This window comes from Lathyrus oleraceus, chromosome 3 (genome assembly GCF_024323335.1).
Source record: "Lathyrus oleraceus cultivar Zhongwan6 chromosome 3, CAAS_Psat_ZW6_1.0, whole genome shotgun sequence".
In the NCBI taxonomy this organism is placed as follows: domain Eukaryota; kingdom Viridiplantae; phylum Streptophyta; class Magnoliopsida; order Fabales; family Fabaceae; genus Lathyrus; species Lathyrus oleraceus.
In genome coordinates, this window is record NC_066581.1 from 38,331,171 (window position 1) to 38,348,739 (window position 17,569).

Consider the following 17,569-nt stretch of genomic DNA (forward strand, 5'->3'; position numbering starts at 1 on the left):
GACTTTGATTGGACATTGCTTTCTGTTTTGACTTTCTCATTCATTTTTGACCCTAGGCTTGTCCTAGTGGTCCTGTGGCTTATGTTTGAGTTCTTGTTTTCAGGTTAAGCTACAAATGCTTCAAAGAGATCATTACGATTTGATTGAGTTCATTTGATTATCATGAGCTAACCTCTTTGTTTTGTAGGTTGCTTGGCTCACATGCCCTAAGCCTTGTTCCTTGCACATCCATTTGCCTCTAATTAACTGTTGATGTCTGTTTCTTTTTGCTTTGTTTGAAGTTGTATACTAATGTCTGCTTGACTATTTCAGGTGCTTTTAGTTGCTCAGTTCCTTGTGAACTTTTGCTTTGCTTTGCTTATTAAGCAATTTGCGTTGAGGTATATTTCTCACCTTCATGTAGTCTGGAAGACCTGGCCTGTTACTTGGCCAGGCACCTGTCTGAAGTCCTCCTTAAGAGGCAATGTTTGTGATTGTTTACATTTGTCCTTGTACAGAGTCAAAGACCTCCTAAGTGAAGAGGCATTGGCAGACACAAGGGATATGCAATCTATCCCCTGCTATTCTGTGTGTCATCTGCTTTGCTCACACCACTGTGTTGACGCATTGCGGATACAAACCCAAGATCTTGTACAATTGTACAGTTGAGTCAGTTTCAAATGTGTAGAAGGGTTCCCACTTTCTGAACCCACACATTATTGTCTTAAGCTCTCCCAGGCCAGGGATAAGAGCTGTGAAGTCTTATCTTCACTCACCTTTCATCTGCTTCACCTTAGCCCCTCAATGGCAAGGTTAAGAGCACATTCACCCAGTTCCAGAGGTTTGTTTGTTGAGGTTGATATGACCCCTCGACTAAAACCTAACCTTGTTTAAGCCACTTGCTTGTGTATAGTGTGTGCTACCTGTGCTTGTATGTTTGTTTGACTTGCTTCCTGTGCAAGTTAGGGTTAGTTTAGACTTGCTTCCTGTGCAAGTTAGGTTTTGCTTGGTTTGCTTCTTGTGCAAGTTAAGTGTGTGTGTGGCTTGCTTCCTGTGCAAGTCATGATTAGGATAGGCTGGCTCCCTGTGCCAGTTAGCTAGAAACCTTAACTTAGGGATGATTTGCATGATAACATCTAGGCTCGAGTCGTAGTCTCCCTAGTTGTGTCTCCCTCTGTTATCTGGTTAGGCTAATCCTTTATCCCTCTGTAGGGGAACTACGTCGCCCTGATCCTCATACCAGATGAGGTACGTAGGCAGGAGATGAGCAGATCTCTCCGGGCGTCTGTGTCTTTGTTTTGCCTTGTCGTGTGCTTGGAAGCTGATGTAAGTCCATCGAGTGGCATTCGGGTTCCAGGGTGGGTTTTTTGGTTCGGATGCCGACGTAAGTCCAGTGATTGGCAGTCGGGCTCCATGTTTGCCTTCTTGAGTGTGTTTTGGTTCGGATGCTGATGTAAGTCCAGTGATTGGCATTCAGGCTCCATGTTTGCCTTTGCCTGTGTTTGTTTGTGTGCGTGTCAGCCGAGCTACGAATGCTCTGATTCTCCTTCGTCCAAAGAAGATACGTATGCATAGGATGCGACATCCTAACGAGCATGTGTCGTTTCCCCAGTCCGAACTACTTCGACTCTGATGTCTATGCCTGATAGACTAAGTAGGCCCAGGATGCGACATCCTGCCGAGTCAGTCTTGTCTGTTTTCTTGTGTCTCCTTCAGCCAGTGTGTGTGTGTGTGTGTGAGCAGCGTTTTAGCAACCATTTTCCTTCCTTTTGTGCGTGGATCCCGTCGAGTACGACGGATGCGTAGGGGTGCTAATACCTTCCCTTCGCATAACCGACTCCCGATCCCATTCTCTTTGGTCGTGAGACCATGTTCTTTCCTAGGTTTACTTCGAGCGTTTCCTTTCCCTCTTTTAGGATAAATAACGCACGGTGGCGGCTCTGTTGTTCTTGTTTTCCCGCCGGTTTTTCGCGTGATGCGACACACGCATATCAAAAAAAGTAAACTGTCACCACCATTGTGTATTGTTACTTATTGGATATAGAATAGATCTGCTTCTTTTTGTTCCTACAAATAGAATGTTCTTTTGTTTCTAAAAAACTAGAACAAATATCAATTCTACTAGCACAAATATAAATTCTTTAATGCGAGATAATTTACTAAAAGGGGGAGGTCCATAGCATAGTTTTTTACAGTGCAATAAAGTTACATAGTGTCTATTTTTGTTAATATTAAGGGGTATTTCCATGGGTTTGCCTTGGTATCATGTTCATACCGTTGTATTAAATGATCCCGACCGTTTACTTTCTGTCCATATAATGCATACAACTCTGGTTGTTGGTTGAGCCGGTTCGATGGCTCTATATGGATTAGTAGTTTTTTATCCCTCTGACCCTGTTCTTGACCCAATGTGGAGACATGGTATGTTCGTTAAACCTTTCAGGACTTGTTTAGGAAAAACTAATTCGTGGGGTGGTTGAAATATTACAGGAGGCATTATAACGAATCCGGGTATTTGGAGTTATGAAGGTATGGCCGCGACACATATTGTGTTTTTGGGCTTGAGCTTTTTGGCGGCTGATCGGTAAAATAGCAAGTGTACTATTTGCACCCATGTAGTAATAAAATGGGAATTCTCCCGAGTATCGATCTCGAGGACTGCGTAATAAGTACAAATATTTACAATAATTCCATTGAACAAAAGATCATAGGGGGTTTGATGATTGTTTTCAAAATGATAAGAACCAGAATAAATTATATAAAGCGTATAAAAAATTGTTAAACGGTATGAGAAAGCATGCTAAGGCAAGATGTGTGAATTACTTTGTACTACACTACTTCCATATTATATAACATTTACGTTATAATTATTCAAAAAGTGTTCATACAGTAGCAATTCAGGGACACCCCCTAGCATTGGGGGGTTTAGCTTCTCATAGTATTCAAAGACAGTAAATTACAAAATAGAGACATTACAATTTGTTGGTGATGAAGGTTGATCTTCAATCTCTTCCGATCTTAAAAATCTCTTCTTCTCCAAACACCTTGAAAGCTCTCTTCTCCTTTCTGTCTATTCCTTGTACGATCCAAAAGTCCCTTTCTCTTTTCCAAAATGCAGACTAAATAGTTCCCAATCATCTAAAAACATCATGAAATACCAGAACTGCCCTCCGGACTTACAAAGAGCCACAACAATAAAAATAAGCAAACTGGGCGAATTGGCCAACACGGGCCGTGTCAGGTGACACGGGCGCCCATGTTGGCTCTCTGTCAACTCAAATCATATAGCCCTTGTTGACACGGGCACCCGTGTCAGCCCCCTGTTTTCTGGCTTCCACAATCTCCACTTTGTACATGCTGACACGGGCACCCGCGTCAGCCCCCTGTTTTTGCCTTATCTTGCTTTGCATGATGTCTTTGACTTCCATTCTTCTGGTACGCATCTTTCGGGATTATTGTTAGACCTGGAAACCAAATAGCACTACCATGGAAATTCATAAAATGCGACAAAAAGAGATGAACCACTAATGCAACATAAAACAAGCAGATATTTATAAAATGTGATAAACATAAGAAATCAACTAAAAGAAAGAACAAAGTGTTGCCGATTCTTGAAGATTCGTGTTGGATGGATGATGAAAACTAAGTGCAAATGGTGACCAATTAGCGGCTATTTGGAATTGGGTCTATTGAGATATCAAAATCTTTTGTGATAAAGTCATACCTGAATGCGCTCTTTTGTGTTTGGTTATGTTGAAATATCACCATGTTGGATAAGCTTGCAGGCTCCAAACCACTCTTTATGACAAACAGCTTTTTTTCCAGCTTGGGTTTACCTTCCCCTCTTTCGGTCTAGATTTGCCAAGTTGCGTCCAACATTTTCTTTCTCAGCTGTATCAACTTCCAAGTTGCCTCGGGAGCAAATCCGGGGTTGCATCTTTCCCTCACTGGTCACTAGTCCATCATTTATCCAGTAGAATCCACTTTTATCTATAACTTAAGGAAATAAAACAGACACACAAAGACAAAATAAAGTAACAAAGCAAACAAACACAACTAAAATAAAATACAAAATAATAAACCCCCCACACTTGAACCAAACATTGTCCATAATGTTTATTGTCAAGATAAGAGGGGTACTCACAATGATCACTGAGGAGGTGGGGGCGGGTACGGATAATGCAATATCATGTGTTGCATCATCTTATTCATCTCATCCAAAACCGTCCCTTGGCGGCGTTGTTCGACTCCGAACCTAGTGAGCTCCTCACCTTGCCTAGATTGCTCCCTGCGAAGGTGATCGATCTCATCTTGAATCCGACCCCATTGGTCTTGTGGCATGGAGTAGGACCCTGAAGCTTGAGTCGATTCTTGTGGTTGTTGGTAAAACTGCTCCTCAGTGCTAGGTGCACCCTCCATATGTTCATCTGCAGGCAAAGAATCAAGAAAATCTTCGTCCCCTTCATCCAGGTCGGGACACTCATAAAGCCAGTTGGCTTTGTTAGTAATACTGATGAAATCATAAGCGGGTAAAGCAAGAACATGGATTTTTTGGAAGATAAGAGAATAGTAATCTTGTTTTACGTCAATCATGCCTTGTTGAATCAACGCAGTCATGTCCAGTTTATTTTTACCTGGCACCTGTGGAGCATCAGCAAGCGCAACACCAAATCCAAAATGGTCGGTAATCTGTGTGATCATTCCGCCAACCGAAATGTCGCCTGAGGTAGCGCGACCAACTCTACCTAGGTAGTCAGCTGCAAATGCTGCTACATTGATAAGAGTTTGTGCTGCCATACTGTACAGAAAGAGCAACTCCCTTTGGGTGGCGACACCGGTGCTATCACTGCGACCGAACATGGTGTACGCCAAAGCCTTCTGAGCGTACCTGGAATAATGGTTATGGATACCCGATGCTTTTTCCCCTTTGGAGACATATTTAGCATTACCTGTTATAGCGGTCCAGAATTCCGCCGGAACAAAAGTATTGGGCACCGTTCCAGGGCCTACTATTGGGAGTTTTAGGATACTCCCCACTTCATCCACAGACAATTCCAGATCAGTATTAAATAAACGAAAACGCAAAGTACCATAGTACTCTTTCTCCGTTCCATTCCACCGATTTTTCATCTTAAATTCAATGGTACTCAAGAATTCAAGAGTTATACGCGCAAAAGTTGGCGCTTCTAACTGCATGAATTCCAACATACCTAAGGTCTGGAACATTCGGTGAATTTCTGCTTGCAATCCCAATTCCTGCAAAGTGCCACCACACATGTATCTAGTGAGTGTTAATTTTCTTTTAAGATGAGCAGTATACCTTTTTTGGTGCTCCAAGTCTTCAAACACAATGTCGTGCTCATTCGGAGTCCTTCTTGCCCGTTGACGTGGCCGGGATGATTCCGCCACATTTTTGCTTCTGTCTACTCGGTGAGACATGTTCTTACCTGCACACAACAAAAAGAAACTTGAAATTGAAAAGAGAGATTAGGCAAAAAGATTACCGTAGGAAGGTAGAGATGGAAAATGGAAGAAGTTTTGTGAAGGAGGATGGAGATTTGATGGAGTTATGAGGTGAAAGGATGGAGCTTTATGTGAAGAAAAATGGAGGTTTTTAGGTATTTTTAAGAGAAAGAGAGATGAAAGTGAGAGAATAGGTAAGAGAAGAGGTTTATGAGGAGTGAATGAGTGATAAAATTGATTTAGTGGGGGAAATTCGACGGTGGGCCCAATGCCAAACGGTCAAAAAATTTGAAAATTTTCCCAACGCGCTTGCTGACACGGGCGACCGTGTCAACGCTAAGGACCTCCTTGACATGGGTCATGTCCTTCCTCTATCAGCCTGGTTCAGCAGGGGCTGACACGGACCGTGTAAGCTGACACAGGCACCCGTGTCAGACCCTTGGAAAGCATCCATCTCCTACACTTCCTGACACGGGCACCCGTGTCAGGCCCCTGATTTTTCTTTTTTCTTTCATTGTTGTCTCTGGTTGGTGTCGGGGTTCTGCTTCCGATTTTTCCAGAGACTTTTTGCACACCAACTTTTGGACCCTCTATCAAACATTGTTCAAACCTACAAGTCATTAACACACAACAAAATAAAGAAAATAATTAGGCACAAAAGCGTGGGTTGCCTCTTATGTAGCGCTTCGCTTAACGTCGCTTGGTTCGACGGTTGTTCATCTTATCAGACAAGATGAACAACATTAATTTGACCAACTTCTTGCTCCACATTGTAAGGCTTCAACCTTTGGCCATTCACTTTAAAAATGTCCCCATTGGATGGATTTTTTATTTCAATTGCTCCATGGGGATATACCTTATGTACCATAAACGGTTCTGACCATTTCGATCTCAGTTTTCCCGATAACAACTTCATCCTTGAATTAAACAATAGCACCATTTGTCCTTCCCAAAATTCCTTCCTTTGAATCCTTCTATCATGCCATTTTTTTGTTTTATCTTTGTAAATTTTGGCATTTTCGTATGCTCGGTTCCTAAATTCTTCTAACTCATGGAGTTGAAGGATTCGGGACTCTCCCGCTTTCGAAAGATCCAAATTAAGGAATTTTGAAGCCCACAAAGCTTTGTGTTCAAGTTCTAAGGGTAAGTGACAGGCCTTACCATATACCAATTGATAAGGAGACATACCAATCGGTGTTTTGAAAGCAGTTCGGTATGCCTAAAGCGCATCATCAAGCTTACTTGCCCAATCTTTGCGAGATGAGTTAACCGTCTTCTCCAGAATTTGTTTCAGTTGCCTATTCGACACTTCAACTTGACCACTTGTTTGCGGGTGGTACGGAGTGGCTATACGATGTTTTACATTATACTTCAAGAGTAGCTTCTCCATTAGGTAATTTAAGAAATGAGTTCCTTCATCACTTATTAGAGCTCTTGGCACTCCAAACCTGACAAATATATTTTCCTTTAGAAACTTGACTACCACTTTTGCATCATTCCTCAGTAGATCAACTGCTTCTACCCACTTGGATACATAATCCACCGCCACCAAAATGTAGTTCTTTTCGAATGAAGGGGGAAATGGTCCCATAAAGTCAATACCCCAAACATCAAAGAGTTCAACTTCCAACATGGGGTTTTAAGGCATATGATTTCTTTTCGAGATGTTTCCCATCCTTTGATACTTATCTCACTCTTTGATCAATTATTGAGCATCTTTGAAAAATGTAGGCCAGTATAAGCCTGACTGGAGGACTTTGGCTGCAGTTCTATCACAACTAAAGTGTCCACCATAGTCAGAGTCATGGCATGCTTTCAGGACATCTCTCTGTTCTTCTTCAGGAACACATCTTCTAACCAACCTGTCTACTCCTTTATTGTACAAGAATGGATCATCCCACAAGTAAAACCTGCAATCATGCATAAACTTTTTATTTTTGTGAGAGTCAAATTCGCTAGGGATCACCCCTCCTACTAGATAGTTCGTGTAGTCTACGAACCACGACATTCCAATAACAACAAGGATGTGTTCGTCAGCAAACTCATCCTTTATTGGACGCTTTTCCTCATTCTCTGTTATAGGGGACATCCGAGAGAGGTGATCGGCCATAATATTTTCACACCCTCTTTTGTCACGAATTTCCACATCAAACTCTTGGAGGAGTAAGATCTATCTCAACAGTCTTGGCTTAGAGTCCTGCTTAGCAAATAAATACTTCAAAGAAGCATGGTCAGTATAAACAATGACTCTAGAACCCAACAAATATTGCCTGAATTTATCGAAGGCATATACCACCGCTAGCAACTCCTTCTCGGTAGTCGCATAGTTCATCTGTGCAGGGTTCAAAACATGACTAGCATAATATATGACATGCAACTGTTTATCTTTATGTTGCCCAAGAACTGCTCCTACTGCAATGTCACTCGTATCACACGTGATCTCAAAAGGTAGAGACCAATCTGGGGCAATGACAATTGGTGTCGTCACCAATTTATTTTTTATAGTTTCAAATGCAACGACACACTCTTTATCAAAAATGAAATCCTTGTCCTTAACCAACAGGATAGTTAAAGGTTTAGCTATCTTAGAAAAGTCTCTTATGAACCTGCGGTAGAAACCCGCATGCCCTAAGAAACTTCTTATACCTTTTTCGTTCATTGGAGGGGGTAGCTTTGCTATTACCTCAATCTTGGCTTGGTCCACTTCTATTCCTTTGAGAGAAATTTTATGACCCAAGACTATGCCTTCTCGCACCATGAAGTGGCACTTCTCCCAGTTGAGAATCAAGTTGGTCTATTAGCATCTTTCTAATACAAGGGAAAGGTTAGTCAAACAATTATCAAAAGAGAAACCAAATACCGAGAAGTCATCCATGAAGACCTACATATGCTTTTCGAGCATGTCCGCAAAAATGGAAGTCATGCATCTTTGAAATGTAGCTGGTGCATTACATAATCCGAATGGCATTCTTCTGTAAGCAAAAATACCATAGAGGCAAGTAAAAGTTGTCTTCTCTTAATCTTCTGGTGCAACCGCTATCTGATTATATCTAGAGTAGCCATTAAGGAAACAATAGTAGTCATGACCAGCCAACCTTTCCAACATCTGATCGATGATGGTAAAGGAAAGTGATCCTTTCTTGTCTCCAAATTCAACCTTTTGTAGTAGATGCAAACACGCCACCCCATGATTGTCCTTGTAGGGAGCAACTCATTTTTCTCATTCTTTATCACGATAGTTCCTCCTTTCTTTGGAACCACTTGAATAGGACTCACCCAAGCGCTATCAGATATGGGATAAATTAACCCAACATCTAATAGTTTAACAACCTCTTTCCTAACCACTTCCTTCATTGCGGGATTTAGTCTTCTTTAGGGTTGTACCACTGGTTTGTGACCATCCTCCATGAGAATTTTATGCATACATACAGTAGGGCTAATCCCCTAAAGTCTTCTATCGCCCATCCCATTTCACTTTTGTGCTTCTTCAGAACCTTGACGAGCTTGTCTTCTTGGGAAACTTCTAGATTAGAGCTTATAATAGTCGGGCATCTCCTTTTAGAATCTAGAAAAACATACTTGAGATTTTTAGGCAGTTGTTTCAGCTCAGCCACTTTCTTGGTCTCATCTTTCTTTTCCTCAAACTGGGGTTCCCTCAAGTTTTCCCATCAGAGTGATCGGGATCCCTTAAAGGGTGGTTGTGTTTCCATCATAGCTAACACTTCCCTCTCATTTTCATCAACTTCTTGGTGTCTTCCGAAATTGATAAACTTAGAACTCTCTCCAAGGGCAATTATGGTTCACCTAAAGGATTTTCTTGCAGAACCATTTGATCAATCACCTCTATGTGTTGACTGGTGGCCACATCATCTTTGTATCTCATGGTGTTACGCACATCAATTTTTAACTCTTCATCGTAAACTTTTAGAGTCATGGTGCCCTCTTCTATATCTATCAAACATCTTTCGGTCTCCAAAAATGGTCTACCTAGAATGAGTGGTATCTCTTCATCTTCCAACACTTCTAAGATGACAAAGTCCACCGGAAATACAAATTTATCAATCTTCACAAGAACATCTTCCACCACTCCATAAGGTCTCTTCACAGAGTGGTCAGCAAGTTGAAGTGTCATTCTGGTATCTTGCACTTTTCCAATCCTCAACCTCTTGTAAATGGATAACGGCATGAGACTCACACTTTCCCCCAAGTCTATAAGGGCCTTTTTGATCTATCCCCGATAGTGCAAGGGATAGTTACTGAGCCTCGATCTTTCTTCTTCACTGGAATCTTCATACCCTACAAAATTGCACTACAAGTTTCGGTTAGTACAATAGGGTCAGTGTCGGTGCTCCTCTTTTTTGAAATAATATCCTTCATAAATTTGGCATAAGAGGGCATTAGTTCAAGTGCCTCCAAGAACGGAATGTTAATCTCAAGCTTTTTAAACATCTCAAAGAATTTCTCGAAGTTCTTCTCATGTTGCTCTTTCTTCTTATTTCTTGTGGGGAAAGGGAGTTTGACAACTGGCTTTGATTCACTAACTTTTTCTTTAACCATCAGTTTAAGCACTACCACCTCTTCACTCACAACCTCATTTTCTTTTATTTCCAACTCAACTTCAAGCAATTTGTCTTCTTGGTCATCATCTTTCTCAGGGACTTCTTTCGATTTACCACTTCTTGTGGTTACAAGACTCACATTATTATGCTCTCGTGGATTTGTAACTGTAGCCCTCGGTAATGCACCAAGTATTTGAGAACCCTCGAGTTGTTAAGCAATCTGACTCATTTGCACTTCCAGATTTTTTATTAAAGCATCAGTCTTTCTTAGATTACTTCTAGTCTCCTCTTGAAATTTGGAACTTTGAGCCGCCATTTTTTCAATGGAAATTTCCCAATCTGCTTTTCTTGGTACCTGTGGTTGAAATTGTTGTTGGGGTTGGTGAAACTGTTGCCGGTATGGTTGTTGTTGTTGTTGTGGTCGATACTGTTGTTGTGGTTGGCTTTGATATTGGTTGGGCGCTTACTTCTGAACATTTCCTTGCTGGTCCTTCCAGGAGAAATTTGGATGATTTTTCCATCCAGGATTATATGTATTTGAGTAAGGGTTGTTCTGCTTCAGAAAATTAATCTCTTCTACCTGTTCTGCAGTTGCCACACAATGCATGGCGAAGTGAGGCCCCCCACAAATTTCACAACTAACCGCTTGGATAGGTTGAACCGGTTGAACTTGTGCCATCGTTTGAGTGTCAACATCCATTTTCTTGATTCTTCGCTCTACTTCAGCTATTATTTGATCTTCCATCTTCACAACTTGATTTGCTAGCTTGAGATCAATGATGCCTTCAGGTTGACTTACACTGTAGGAGAATGGCCATCCAAGGCGCAGCGGAATTTAAAAATTTCTCCATTTAGTGATCCTTACGAATGGGCATGATCAGTGATAGAATTGTTACCTCTTGTGGCGATTCAAACCTTTGGTGCAGATTTATGATAATGATCAAAACCTTTGATACAGATCCACGGGGCGATCACGAACGTTGAACGATGACAACGTCTCTACTCAGTCCACACGAACGGATTCCTTCAATCGCAGTGCTAGCTGTTATGAATGAAGGCTTTGAGTGAGAGAGAGATACGAAATTCCAACTCTTCAGTTGTGTTTTCTGTCTAAGTGAGTTACCATGCTTCTACCCAAGGGGTTCTATTTATAGAACCACTTGTGTGGGCTTCAAGCCAAAAAGCCCACTTAAGTGCATTTTGGCCCATATCTCATAAAATGCCAAAATCACTTAAGTATTTGGTACCTTACCATATTTCGTATTCTACTTAAGTACACCGTACCTTACGATGTTCCTTAATTATTCTATCTCTCATCAATCCGTCCTTTGTGTGTGACCCTATAGGTTTTCGCAGCGTTGGCAATTATATTAAATCACGCATTTAACATAATAAACAGTGAGCGGTATCTAGCAACATATCACTGCTATCCAAGTCACGAAAATGTCATGTGATCTGACAAAACCTCCTGTGATAATAATTATGTGTATAATTACCCCTTTGCCCTTATGTCTATATTGAACACAAGGTATAGACCGTGTCACCCTTGTCCAGTTCAATATTGGGCCCATAGACATTTATCTTGTTATGCAGGATTGGCAAATTCCATCTAGGACACTCATGTCCCTCAGCATGCTTCGTGGAGTACCCATCAACTGTCTTTATGGTTATCCAGTTATGGACAACGTTGGATCAGCAATAAAGCACTCAACTCTACATCTAGGATCCATAGTGGTTTCAGGTCGAAGAGTGGTATACACTATTATCACCATGAGAATAACTTATGACACTTTGCATAACTTTCTATATAGTATTCTCATAGCGGGTCAATCCGGTATAAATATTACTCCTAATATTCATACCTATGTTTAAGACTTGATAACTCCTTATCCATGATCCATGAGATGTGATCATCAATCTACAAACATAATAGTCTCAATGTTTTAATGTTATCCCACTTCACATTAAAGCTCGACTACAAATACTTTAAGAATAGTGTCCTTATGTTTAATGTGTTCTCATGATTAAGTCACACTTAATACATTAAACGGACTATCTATTCCAGGGACTTTATTAATCAACCATAATAAAGAAAATGCCTTTTATTATTAATAAATAATTCGATACAAGTACCAAAAGTATTGGCCTCTAGGGCTTACACCAACATTACATTGCGGTCATAGAGCTCCAGATGCTCATTTGCTGCAATGGCTTTGATGATTTTCTTTATTTCAGTGGTTGTTGTAAAATTTGTTGAGCCATCGGCAGCTGTGTCTATGAGTTGCTTAGTCTTCATTCTAAGGCCATTCACAAAATTTTGCATATGTTCAGTTGCATCCATGTTATGAGTAGGACATGCAACCAACAATCGCTTGAACCTCTTATGAGCGTCTTCGAGTGACTCTCCTTCCTTCTGTTTAAAATTAACAATATCACACCTCTTACGGATATACACAGAGGTAGGGAAGTACTCATTCAAAAATGTTGTCTGCATTTGTTGCCAAGCTGTAATGCTTCCCGTGGGTAAAGAGTAAAACCACTATTCGGCATCTTCCGATAGTGTAAATAGAAACATCACCCACTTTTTAGCTTCCTCTGAGTGTCCCTCAATTTTCAACGATGTTGTCATGGTCAGAAATCTTTGTAAATGCTTGTTGGCATCTTCGTTGATTTTTCTGGAGAACGGTCTCCTTTCGAGTTGACGAATCATTGAAGGGTGTAGCTGAAAATGATCAACATTCACTGGTCGGTTTACAATTGTTAACCTTCCAGTAGGAGCATTTGCACCTCTATAGTCACCCAAAAGTCTTTCCACATGAGGTGGAGCTTCAGCCATAGTTTCAGACACGGTTTCGAAGTCTTCCGAATGAACTGAAACAACTTCTTCTTTTTCAGACTCAGAAACAATGGGGGTTGCTTCTGATAGTTCCAGTCTAGTTGTTCGGCGTCTTACGCACAATAATCTTTCTGGTTCTGCGTTAAAAAGAAATTCAGCTGAGGCCTTACTTCGCATACAAATATTAGACAATTATTAGAATTTATAAAAAAAAACAATAGTATAGAGAAATAAAATTTTGGTTGCAGAGCAACAAAATTTCAATTGAATTATTATTCAACTTATACTTTGGCAGTCCCCGACAACGACGCCAAAAACTTGATCGGTAAAATAGCAAGTGTACTATTTGCACCAATGTAGTAATAAAATGGGAATTCTCCAGAGTATCGATCTCGAGGACTGCGTAATAAGTACAAATCTTTACAACAATTCCATTGAACAAAATATCATAGGGGGTTTGATGATTGTTTTTCAAAATGATAAGAACGAGAATAAATTATATAAAGCGTATAAAAAAACTGTTAAACGATATGAGAAAGCATGCTAAGGCAAGATGTGTGAATTGCTTTGTAATACACTACTTCCATATTATATAACATCTACGTTGTAATTATTCAAAACCGATTCTCAAGAATTGTTTTCTCTAATTCCTTAGCCGAAAACCATTAACAGTCAATTTCAATCCTAATTCCTTAGTTATTCAAAATGACATTATGAATATGCAATTGATCAAGAATTAACGACTACTACGGTTTGATCCTTATTCCTAAGTGATTAAACCGAAGTATTATTATACAACAAGCGATAAGGTGGTTTGTTCAACCTAAACCTTAAACATGGATCAAAATTCCATTTGTCCGATAAAATAAAGCATTACGAACGTTGTATAATAATTTGAATTAAGAAAACGTCGATGATCATAAAAACATAGAAAGAGTGTTTATATAGTAGCAATTCAGGGACACCCCCTAGCATTGGGGGGTTTAGCTTCTCATAGTATTCAAAGACAATAAATTACAAAATAGAGACATTACAATTTGTTGGTGATGAAGGTTGATCTTCAATCTTTTCCGATCTTGAAAATCTCTTCTTCTCCAAACACCTTGAAAGCTCTCTTCTCCTTTCTGTCTATTCCTTGTACGATCCAAAAGTCCCTTTCTCTTTTCCAAAATGCAGACTAAGTAGTTCCCAATCATCTAAAAACATCGTGAAATACCAGAGGTGCCCTCCGGACTTACAAAGAGGCCACAACAATAAAAATCGGCAAACTGGGCGAATTGGCCAGCACAGGCCGTGTCAGGTGACACGGGCGCCCGTGTTGGCTCTCTATCAACTCAAATCCTATAGCCCTTGCTGACACGGGCCGTGTCAGCCCCCTATTTTCTGGCTTCCACAATCTCCACTCTGTACATGCTGACACGGGCCGTGTCAGCTGACACGGACACCCGTGTCAGCCCCCTGTTTTTTCCTTATCTTGCTTTGCACGATGTCCTTGACTTCCATTCTTCCGGTACACATCTTTCGGGCTTATTGTTAGACCTGGAAACCAAATAACACTACCACGGAAACGCATAAAATGCGACAAAAAGAGATGAACCACTAATGCAACATAAAACAAGCAGACATTTATAAAATGTGATAAACTTAATAAATCAACTAAAAGAAAGAACAAAGTGTTACCGATTCTTGAAGATTCATGCTGGACGGATGATGAAAACTAAGCGCAAATGGTGACCGATCAGCGGCTATTTGGCATTAGGTCTATTGAGATATCAAAATATTTTGTGATGAACGTATTGGAAAACCTTATTTGGATTTGCCAAAAATATTTGGAATTCATTTATTTCTTGCAGGGGTGGCGTGTTTTGGTTTTGGCGCCTTTCATGTAACATGATTGTTTGGTCCTGGAATATGGGTATTTGATCCTTATAGACTAACAGGAAGGGTACAATCCGTAAATCCCGCATGGGGTGTGGACGGTTTGGATCCTTTTATTCCGGGGGGAATAACCTCTCATCATATTGCAGTAGGGACATTTGGCATATTAGCAGGTCTTTTCCATATTGCAGTAGGGACATTGGGCATATTAGCTTTTTATGATTACATCCGTAATAATCCGGAAAAATGGGGTTTGTTTAGAGCGGACTCAATGGACAATGGAGATGGAATAATGGTTGGTTGGTTAGGGCATCATATCTTTAGAGACAAAGAGGGGCGTGAACTTTTTGTACGTCATATGCCTACTTTTTTTGAAACATTTTCGGTTGTTTTTGTAGACGGAGACTGAATTGTTCGAGCAGATGTTCCTTTTTTAAGGGCAAAATTGAAGTATAGTGTCGAACAAGTAGGTGTAATTGTTGAATTCTATGGTAGCGAACTCCATGGAGTTAGTTATAGTGATCCGGCTATTGTGAAAAAATATGCTCGACATGCTCAATTAGGTGAAATTTTTGAATTAGATCGTGCTACTTTAAAATCGGATGGTGTTTTTCGTAGCAGTCCAAGGGGTTGGTTTAATTTTGGACATGCTTCCTTTGCTCTGCTCTTCTTTTTTGGGCACATTCGGCATGGTCACATAGATATCAAATCATCATAGGCATAAAGTGATAAGTTCAGAATATTTTTCAATTTATATATACATTCTCTAAATTATGCTTGTATGGGAGTAAGTGATATTCATCTGTTGGTTTCAACATATGATTCCTACATGACCAAAAGATTGGAAAAATATCTACGAAGAAGAGTTCTTTTTGTCTTTGATTGTAGTTTTGATGAAAACAAACGCATCAACCTAAAGAAGTCAAAGCTTGAAGAGTTCTTTTTATCCTTGAGTATTCTTTATAATTCAAATATATATATATATATATATATATATTATATATATATATATATATATATATATATATATATATATTATATATATATATATATATATATATATATATATATATATATATATATTATATATATATATATATATATATATATATATATATCTTAATTGCTCAGAATTATCATGACATTTCATCTTGTGTATGCATTCATTTTAACATCATGTGGAACTTGTTTGAAACTTAATTTTTAAGTATTTTTCACTTTCATAGCAGGTGTAACCGGTTACATAAACATAAAATTGGTTTTTTAAAAGAGTGTTTCAAACATTATGTTTTTCGTAAATTGAGGCATTTGAAACCGACTCAAGAACATCTTAAAACCGCCACAATTTGTATCGGTTACTCCAACCTAAACATACCTTAGTTTTTGAAAAAGTATCAGGTGTAACCGGTTACACCTTTTATGGTAACCTGTTACAAATTCAAAAAATTTAAATTTTCATGAAAAATCTTATACCAACGTTATACAACTTTCATACATCAAACATGACAATGTCTCATGAATATACACTCTTTCAAAAGGGTATATTGCATGTATATATACATGTGATTTCAGTTTTTCAAAAAGAGACTCTTAGACATAATTTTTTTATATTTCAAAAGAGACTCTTTGATATACAACCTTCACATCTCATAATCCAAACAAGTTTCTAAACTTTCAAATATGGAACTTTCTGCATGAACTTTCATACATATTCGTTAAAGTTTCATTCATATTATTCATAGCACTTATGTGTATATGTTTGGATTATGATCAATATAAAGAGAAGATCAATTAATACATAATTGATCCAAGAGCTATAACTTATGTTACAAACTCATATTTGTGTATACCTTGTTGTCCATGATTGTTGGAAACAAGAGAGTGAAAAAGAAAGGTTTCTTTTCTTTTTTGACTTGTGTTGCTTATGTTAGAAGATTGTAGGATTGATCTTGGTTGAAGATTTGTACAAAGATCTGGCATAGTGGAAAATCTCTCACGGGGAGTGCGGGGACTTGAGTACTCTTGAATTGTAAGGGGAACCAATATATATCGGTGTGTCCTTTACTTTCTACATTTATTTTTCAACATATTTACTTTCATATCATTATGAAAAATAACAAAATCAGTGCTAACGCTTCAAATCGAGAAAAGTTCAATAAATCTAATTCACATGCATCCCCTCTTAGAGACCGCACATAAACTGACATTATCCACCTCCGATCTAATCCTCGCCAAGGTTGATCTTCGTGTAAGTCATCTTATCCCATCCATTTCATAATTTAGGATTCCGATCTCCTTCTATTTTCTCTACATTCTATTCCACTACTTCCTTTCGTTCACTTCCAGTTTCAGAAATCCGGAATTAACCGAAATTACTTCATTTCAATTTCTCATATCTACTATGTTTATATGTTCTTTACCCACCGAACAAAATGCATTTTTTTATCATTTTCTTTTTACATAAAATTTTGTTGAACTTGATGTTTTATGGCTTATTTTGTTCGTTTAATGAATATGCACACAACATGTTTTGGAAATTTGATTCATGTAATATAATAACATATGTTTTGGAAATTGCATTTTCTTTCTTATGCCAAAATTGAAGCTTCTCATTTTTCTTCAAGCTCGTTGACAATCACGTGACTTGAATTTTTTAAAATTAATTTTAGGTTTGGGGAGGTTTGTAACCCCTACAATTCAACATGTTTTTTTATAATTAAGCATGATGTGGACTTTAAATGACGTGGCGTACAACGTCAGCTTCTGTTAGATCAGATAGACGGTAGTGACTAAAATTGTGGACGAAATTTTTTAGGAGGACCAGTTTTTGAAAAGAAATTTTTGAGATATTAAA

General features: G+C 39.0%; 1 pseudogene; it reads left to right on the forward strand.

The window, feature by feature from the left end:
• The first annotated feature begins 2,225 nt into the window (after positions 1-2,225).
• Positions 2,226-15,433, forward strand: LOC127129521 (photosystem II CP47 reaction center protein-like; annotated as a pseudogene).
• The last annotated feature ends 2,136 nt before the right edge of the window (positions 15,434-17,569 follow it).